The sequence below is a fragment of the Rattus norvegicus genome, chromosome Y (assembly GCF_036323735.1).
Source record: "Rattus norvegicus strain BN/NHsdMcwi chromosome Y, GRCr8, whole genome shotgun sequence".
Lineage (NCBI taxonomy): Eukaryota > Metazoa > Chordata > Mammalia > Rodentia > Muridae > Rattus > Rattus norvegicus.
The window spans coordinates 16,996,576-17,006,084 of record NC_086040.1 but is presented as its reverse complement, the minus strand read 5'-3'; the positions used below and the strand labels follow the sequence as shown (position 1 = coordinate 17,006,084).

General features: G+C 44.1%; 1 long non-coding RNA gene across 1 annotated transcript; it reads right to left on the bottom strand.

Annotated features, from left to right (window-relative positions):
• Window positions 1-3,260: 3,260 nt before the first annotated feature.
• LOC134484388 (uncharacterized) lies at window positions 3,261-9,033 on the bottom strand. The gene is made up of 2 exons (XR_010061827.1): window positions 8,899-9,033; window positions 3,261-3,489 (listed from the first exon to the last, which is right to left on the bottom strand). It is a non-coding gene; the product is annotated as an uncharacterized LOC134484388 (long non-coding RNA).
• Window positions 9,034-9,509: the final 476 nt, after the last annotated feature.

Genomic DNA, 9,509 nt, shown 5'->3' with positions numbered 1-9,509 from the left:
CTAGCCAGAGCAATCAGAGAACAAATGGAGATCAAGGGGATACAGATCGAAAAAGAAGAGGTCAAAATATCACAATTTGCAGATGATATGATAGTACATTTAAGTGATCCCAAAAGATCCACCAGAGAACTACTAAAGCTGATAAACAACTTCAGCAAGGTGGCTGGGTATAAAATTAACTCAAATAAATCAGTTGCCTTCCTCTATACAAAAGAGAAACAAGCCGAGAAAGAAATTAGTGAAATGACACCCTTCATAATAGACCCAAATAATATAAAGTACCTTGGTGTGACTTTAACCAAGCAAGTAAAAGATCTGTACAATAAGAACTTCAAGACACTGTGGAAAAAATTGAAGAAGATGTAAGAAGATGGAAAGATCTCCCATTCTCATGGGTTGGCAGGATTAATATAGTAAAAATGGCCATTTTACCAAAAGCAATCTACAGATTCAATGCAATCCCCATCAAAATACCAATCCAATTCTTCAAAGAGGTAGAACAATTTGCAAATTCATCTGGAATAACAAAAAACCCAGGATAGCTAAAGCTATCCTCAACAATAAAAGGACTTCAGGGGGAATCACTATCCCTGAACTCAAGCAGTATTACAGAGCAATAGTGATAAAACTGCATGGTATTGGTACAGAAACAGAAAGATAGACCAATGGAATAGAATTGAAGACTCAGAAATGAACCCACACACCTATGGTCACTTGATTTTTGACAAAGGAGCCAAAACCATCCAATGGAAAAAAGATAGCATTTTCAGCAAATGGTGCTGGTTCAACTGGAGGTCAACATATAGAAGAATGCAGATCTATCCATGCTTATCACCCTGTACAAAGCTTAAGTCCAAGTGGATCAATGACATCCACATCAAACCAGACACACTCAAACTAATAGAAGAAAAACTAGGCAGCATCTGGAACAAATTGGCACTGGAAAATATTTCCTGAACAAAACACGAATGGCTTACGCTCTAAGATCAGGAATCGACAAATGGGATCTTATAAAACTGCAAAGCTTCTGTAAGGCAAAGGACACTGTGGTTAGGACAAAACGGCAACCAACAGATTGGGAAAAGATCTTTACCAATCCTACAACAGATAGAGGCCTTATATCCAAAATTTACAAAGAACTCAAGAAGTTAGACTGCAGGGAAACAAATAACCCTATTAAAAATGGGGTTCAGAGCTAAACAAAGAATTCACAGCTGAGGAATGCCGAATGGCTGAGAAACACCTATAGAAATGTTCAACATCTTTAGTCATAAGGAAATGCAAATTAAAACAACCCTGAGATTTCACCTCACACCAGTGTGAATGGCTAAGATCAAAAACTCAGGTGACAGCAGATGTTGGTGAGAAAGAGGAACTCTCCTCTATTGTTGGTGGGACTGCAGACTGGTAAAACCATTCTGGAAATCAGTCTGGAGGTTCCTCAGAAAATTGGACATTGAACTGCCTGAGGATCCAGCTATACCTCTCTTGGGCATATACCCAAAAGATGCACCAACATATAAAAAAGACACGTGCTCCACTATGTTCATCGCAGCCTTATTTATAATAGCCAGAAACTGGAAAGAACCCAAATGCCCTTCAACAGAGGAATGGATACAGAAAATGTGGTACATCTACACAATGGAATATTACTCAGCTATCAAAAACAACGACTTTATGAAATCCGTAGGCAAATTGTTGGAACTGGAAAATATCATCCTGAGTGAGCTAACCCAATCACAGAAAGACATACATGGTATGCACTCATTGATAAGTGGCTATTAGCCCAAATGCTTGAATTACACTAGATCCCTAGAACAAATGAAACTCAAGATGGATGATCAAAATGTGAATACTTCACTCCTTCTTTAAAAGGGGAATAAGAATTCCCTTGGCAGGGAATAGAGAGGCAAAGATTAAAACAGAGACTGAAAGAACACGCATTCAGAGCCTGCTCCACATGTGGCCCATACATATACAGCCAACCAATTAGTCAAGATGGATGAAGCAAAGAAGTGCAGACCGACAGGAGCCGGATGTAGATCGCTCCTGAGAGACACAGCCAGAATACAGCAAATACAGAGGCTAATGCCAGCAGCACACCACTGAACTGAGAATAGGACCCCGTTGAAGGAATCAGAGAAAGAACTGGAAGAGCTTGAAGGGGCTCGAGACCGCATATGTACAACAATGCCAAGCAACCAGAGCTTCCAGTGACTAAGCCACTACCTAAAGATTATACATGGACTGACCCTGGACTCTGACCTCATAGGTAGCAATGAATATCCTAGTAAAAGCACCAGTGGAAGGGGAAGCCCTGGGTCCTGCTAAGAGTGAACCCCCATTTAACTAGACTGTGGGGGGAGGGCGGGGATGGGGGGAGGGTTGTGAGGGGAAGACTGTGGGGGGGAAGGCGGGGATGGGGGGAGTGTTGGGAGGGGAACACCCATAAAGAAGGGGAGGGGGGAGGGGGATGTTTGCCCGGAAACCAGGAAAGGGAATAACACTTGAAATGTATATAAGAAATACTCAAGTTAATAAAAAAAAAAAAAACCATGAACCGTCTGTACATTTCAATTTAGAAACTTTAGTGGCATTACTTATAATCCAAACAAATGGCGGCCAGACACAAACCGGAGCAGGGTTAAACCCAGTGCTCCAGTAAGGTTTATATTTTATGTGAGTAGCTGTCCAGACAGAGGCTGAAGGGTGGATATTCCCCATCCTGGAAAATGATAACCGTCTCTTTTTGCCCTTTCCTCCAAGTAGCATCGCCATAGGCATAAGATCAGTGCAGCTACCATTAATGCCACAAAGCATCCATTGATCAAAGGGATTATTATTGGACCGTCTAGGATCAAATGGTGGTGAAGTTCACTCCACCTCCCAAATCAGGGGATAAGGAAAAAAAATTCTGGACTTCCCAGGTAGAGTCCCGGGACTGGCAACAGTCCTAGGCAAAGTAAGTTTTCATCCTGGGTTCTTCTACAAAAGGGTGCCAACTTTGGTTGACGGAGAGGGCAGGTGGAGGAGTTAATGTAAGGCAACCAACCATAGAGAACTGTGGCATTAGCCACAATGTCTTCCTCACCAGTTCCCAATGTGGCCTCCCTTAACCAAGCAGAAGATTGATTACTCAACAAAATATAAGGAAGATCAGAAGATGTTTTGTTGAATATGCCAAAACAAATGCTGCCCTTAAGGGGAATTTTCCTATTTTCTTTTACTTGCTCTATATTGGAATCTAATGGTAGACAGGCTAGTCTTAATTCTTTGTTGGTAGTAAAGAAACGTGGAAACACTTGGGCATTATACATCACGAGCATCAGGAGGGGGAAGGTTGACATTATTCCCCACCATAGTTTTTTCTGCACCTTTATTGGCACTCCCTGGATCAGCATGAGGATCAGCAGAGTTGTCATCTTCTTGGTCCTCTGTCTTGATATTCCGAGTAAGTCATCCCAGAACCCAAACTGGATTTTCATTATCCTGTGGAAAAACACAAACAGCTCCCCTGGATCTTATCAAAACCGGATCGGGGCCCTTCCATTAATTTGTCAATACATCCTTCCATTTGACTAATTCTTTTGTCCTTTTGGGCTCTGAGCAATGTTGCTCAGCCACTGTTTGCCCAGCCTCATAAAGATTTAAAAAAATTAAGGTTAAAAGGGCCAAAGCAGTGGCCACTCGGGGTGTTGGGGGGAGTTCTGTCAGAATTCCCCCTCTTTGTTTTATTAAATAGGATTTGAAGGTCCGATGAGCGTCCTCTATAATCACTGTCCTTGAGGGTTGTAGGGCAGGCCCGTCAGATGGGTAACCTTCATCTGAGCACAAAACTGATGGAAGTTTTGAGATGTATAGGCAGGGCCATTGTCAGTTTTTACACATCTTGGCTTTCCGCAAGCACTCCATGCTTCAAGGCAGGGCTGAATGACATGTGTTGTTTTTTCTCCTGTAAGTGGGGTGGCATGTAGAATGCCAAAACATGTATCTATATAGATACATGCATATACTGTAATTTTCCAAAAGTAGAATTATGAGTAACATCCATTTGCCAGATTTGCAGTGGCTGTATTCCTCTCAGGTTGACCCCGATGGGATGAACTGGGAGGAACTGGCAGCACTGTTGGCATTGGGTGACTATATCACGTACCGCTTTTCTAGTTATAGAGAAGTGGCGGCGTAAGGTTTCCGAGGTAACATGGAAATTGCCATGAAAGGTTTTAGCGGCCTCTAGAGGAGAGGCCAGGGCCACAGCTATCATTTATGTGGCTTTGTCAGCCAAATCATTCTCTGAACTCATTGGACCAGGGAGTCCAGAATGGGCCTATATATGAGTAATATATACAGGGAATCTCCTATTTATTAAAATAATTTGGATTTTTTGGAAAATCTCTGCTACCTTGCTAGTCGTTTTAATTACGCCGGCGGTTTCAAGAATATTAACAGCATTGACCACAAAGGAGGAATCTGAAACAATATTTAGAGGCATCTGAACTCTTTCAAGGACTTCCATGACCACTAGGCATTCTACCACTTGGGGTGAGGTTTCAAAATATTGTCATGAGAACACTTGGGAATTTACCACATATGCTCCCACCCCTGTTTTTGACCCATCCGTATACACTGTTATCCCTTTTTTTAACGGTCTGTGGGGTGTGACGAGAGGGAAAACAACAGGTTGTGATCTAGCAAAACATAATAGGGGGTTTTTAGGATAATGATTATCTATCTGTCCAGCAAAGGAAGTAACTAACACTGCTCAAGCATTTGAGGTAGCAGCTAATGTTTGAACCTGAATGGCTGTATATGGTACTATCAAAGTTTTGGGTTCTTTCCCAAAATGAGTAATAGCTGCCTTCAACCCGCGGAGTGCAAGCTGAGCAACTGCATCTGGATACCAGTCAATAATCTTAGTAGGAGATGCATTGGGATGGATCCATAATAAAGGCCCATTCTGCCACAAGACAGCTGTTGGTAATTGCATAGTTTTGAAAACGCACAAATCAAAAGGCTTGGTTTCATCAATGCGCTGCAATTGAGCATCCTGTAAGGCCTTTTCTACAACTTGTAAGGCCTGGTTTGCGGCTGGCGTCAATGCTCTTGGAGAGGAGATATAAGAGTCCCCTTCCAAAATATCAAATAAAGGTTTCAACTCAGCAGAGGAAATCTTTAAAAATGGTCTCAGCCAATTTATATCTCCCAATAACTTTTGGAAATCATTTAAGGTATACAAATGATCTCTGCGAATCTCTAATTTCTGGGGAACTATTTTTTCAGGATAAATGACCGATCCCAGAAAAGAGCCAATTTCTGCAATTTGAACCTTTTCTGCAGCGACTTGTAGTCCCCATCATCCCAATGTTTTGATTAAATGGGATATGAGGTCTGTAAGGTTGTTAAATCTTTATCACACATTAGAATGTCATCCATGTAATGAGCCAGAAGCAAAGATGAAAATTGCTTCCTTACAGGTTCAAGGGCTCGTTGCACATATAGTTGACAAATAGTGGGGCTATTGGCAATGCCTTGAGGCAGGACTTTCCACTGAAATCTCTTATCAGGTTCAAGATTATTAGTAGCTGGTATAGTAAATCCAAACCTCTGTCTGTCTTGTGGACACAAGAGGATGGAAAAGAAACAATCCTTAATGTCTATAATTATTATCTTCCATTGCTTAGGTAAGGCGAAGAGTAAGGGTAGGCCTCGTTGGATGGAGCCAAGTAAATGCATCTGTGCATTAATGGCTCTCAAATCATGGAGAAGTCTCCATTTTCCTGATTTTTTCTTTATCACAAAAATAGGAGTATTCCATGGTGAAATGGACGGTTCTAAATAACCAAGCTGCAATTGTTCATTAACCAATTTAGTGGCAGCTTCTAATTTTTCAGAGGATAGATGCCACTGAAACCAATATTGCTTCCTCCGTGAGCCAGGGTATGGGAATAGAACCCCCAATGGCACCTAGAAAAAACCCAGGCCTTGTGTATGGGGGTTTGCGATTGGTTCAATGGGCATGAGACAGCCCTGTTCTAATCGCCCTAGGCCTTTCCCTTCCTTATAGCCCATTCTTGACATCTTGTGGGCCACTTGTGGGGGGTTTTCATTAGATAAGGTTAATCCCATGGTCTGCATAACGTCTCTCCCCCAAAGATTAACAGGTACGGGAAGTACATAGGGAACAAATTGTCCCTGTCAGCCATCGACAGTCGTCCAACTTAGAGTGGCAGAGCTGATTTTAGGGCACGACTGGTAGCCTAAGCCTTGTAGTGAGTGAGAAGTTCTTATGGTCATGATTGAGGCCACCATTTTGAGAAAATTATACTTTTATCAGCCCCAGTATCCAGTATGCCTTCAAATTTTTTTCCATTAATTTCTAAGCTCAATTTTGGGCGGTTGTTAAGATGAACCACCAATTATGCCAAATCATTACCAGTGGACCCCATGGGCCCCTTGGTATCCTGTATTTTGTTTGGGAACACGGAATGAGTAATAAGTGCTATCCTATCTCCTTCACTTATAGAAAAAAACCCATAGGGACTTGAAAAAGAATCTGAACATCAAGAGAGTGCTGAGCTTCAACAAGGCCTGGATGGACTATCAGTCCTTGTAGGGCGAGAGATCCTCTCCCAAGGACAAGGCCTATGGTTCCCGGGGGTAAAGGCCCCACCATCTGAGCAGGAATTGGCTGAATGCCCATCTGTGGCATTAGAAAGAAGTCGGAGGCGGCACACAGGTACAATTTTGTGTCAACTCTGGGGGAGTCTCCTCTGTCAGGGTCATGGGTTTCTGAAAGCGTTTCCCATATCTTTGAGGACCCTGGGACCGGGGGCCTAAAGATCCGTTTTTTGACATCTCATTAGGCTGAGCTTCTAAAGGAGGGAGCAGTTTGCCCTTAATATCACTCACTGAGCAGCACTGGTCAGGCCTATGGTAGCCCTTGCCACATCGGACACCGATAGTTGCAGGCCTCCTGTCTCCCTTGGTTATCCTACAGTCTCTTTCTAAATGGCCCGCTTATCCACATTGAAAACATGATCTTGTATCTGTCCCTTTAAAGTGGCGTTGCCAGGACTGGAGAATGGCGGCCGCCAGGCCTGCGTTAGTAAAGGGCCCGCCGAGTTCTCTGCAGACTCTGACCCAATCCTGTAACCCTTTATTTTTTCTGGGGGCTATGGCTGCTTGGCATTCCTGGGTGGCTTTCTCAAAAACGAGGTGTTCTATAAGCGGCACTGCTTGCTCTGTATCACCAAATATTCGTCCTGCAGTCTCAGTCATTCTGGCTACGAAGTCGGAGAACGGTTCCTGGGGCCCCTGGATGATTCGGATAAGTTGATTATCGGCCCTTCCTTTCCTAGTGAGTGCCTTCCAGGCCTTAATGGCCAAGATGGAGACTTGAACATAAGCGCTCCAATGGTAATTAGCTTGTTTCACTGCAAAACGGCCCTGTCCTGACAAGAGTTCAAACGTCCATTCTTGCTGCTCAGGCGCTAAAGCCGTGGTATTAGCTCTGGCCTGTGTTTGAGCCACCTCATACCAAAGGGCCTTCCATTCCATATATTGTCCCATGTTAACGATCGCCCCCTTTGCAATCATCTGCCATTCGGAGGGTGTCAAATAATTTAGGGCCAGCCTTTCAAGAATGGTTAGGGTGAAATTGGCTGTAACTCCGTACTTTCTGGCAGACTCCACCAGCTCTTTTATTTGGTTATATTCAACTGGGGCACGAACCCGCTCACACTCCTGTGTCTCAAAGACTGGGAACGTCATGCGCAGCTTCCTTCTCACTCTATCGGGGACTAAAGAGAATGCGTAAGAGTGCACGTCATACGGAGGGGGCACCGTTGGCGAATGCCATGGCAGAAGCTTTGTATTACCTCCCTTTTGTTCTTCGTGGTGATATCTCTCTTCCTCATATCTAGCTGTTTCCTCCTCTAACTCGGCCTCCTCATCTGAATCTAAGATTCCCTCCTCAGGGCTATCAGAACTGTCGAGGTTCAGCTCTTCTAGCTCTTTCACAGGGTATATGCTGGCTCCCCCTCCCGGTTGCTGAGTAGAGAGGGAAGTGCCAGAATCTGAAAGCTTCAACACTCCCTTGTCCGCGGACTTATGGGGAGGGCTCTTTTTCTTTCTCAGGACGTCCTTTCACTTGCGCAACCCAATCTCACACTACGTTCCATTTCTGACATGCTTTCTTGGACTACCTCGAGAACAGTCTGTCCTCCTACAACTGCTGCCTTACACATTTCATCTGCTAAGCAATTTTTGACTAGTTTCCATATGGCTTTAGTTCCTAGCCGAAGATCTCTCTCCACCAATTTTCTGTCTAGGTCCCTTCCAAGTTTGTCCCATGAGGAGATTGTAAACGAGCCTGAATAGGCAAACCAGGGAGCCACCTTGTCCACTTCCTTTACAAAGTTTTTAAGTGTTCTTCCTTCGATTTTAATGTCTCTCTGCTTTAACACTGTTTCCAAAGCCGTGATCTCATACTGTGAGGATCCCATGAGGGACCAAGAACGCCCGGCACCTTATCTACGTCCGTCTGACAAGTCGTGATTAGAAACACACACGCTGCTCTCTTATATATGGCAGTCTTACGCGCACTTCCAAGACGGTGCTATCGCGTCCCTGCTCCCCAACAGTAAAGGGGAGCTGCGCGAAGCTCACTTATTTACGAGAGACTGAGACGCGCCTCCAGCTGCTGTCAAGTATTCGTATCAGACCAACCACACAAAAATCTTCCTTTTAGCAGCGAAAACGGTTAAAACAAAACATAATAATAAGAAAGAGTAGGGTGGCTCCGAGAACAAATACCATAGCTTCAACAAATCCTTCCCAAGGAGGCGACAACCCCAGACCAAAGTCCAAGAAAGGCATGCCTCTCCAAACGTATTTTACCTGCAGTTCTGAATCTTCTTTGTCACCAAGCGTCTACGGAGGTGCTGACGGTGGTGAGGTCTTTTTTCCGGGTTTCTGGCACCAAATGTCACATGCTACTTCTCACCAGCAAGAATGATGTGGGACACAAAGGATCCTCCTGCAAAAAAGATTTAATACATCTTGAGAGCGAGCGCATAAACTTACAATATGGAGACCCCGAGTGACGGAAAAACCATCTCTTATATAGGAAACTATCCTCGCCTAGGACATGTCACTCTCTGGCTGGTCGCTGCCAAACATGCCAGATGATATACCAGAGCATACATGTCCCCCTGAGTGAGGAATTTACCAGGCGCTTGTGTAAGCCCTTTTTACTAGGTGCATCCTGCCGGATATCGGCGCCATCCATACAATGGAGAATGTGGGGCGCCCCTCCACACCAGGGTCAGTCCATGTAGAGTCTTTGGGTAGTGGCTTAGTCTATGGAAGCTCTGGTTGGTTGGCATTGTTGTTCAGATGGGGTCTTGAGCCCCTTCAAGCTCTAAATGTCCTTTCCCTGATTCCTTCATCAAGGGTCCCATTCTCAGTTCAGTGGTTTGTTGCTGATATTTGCTTATGTATTTGCTGTA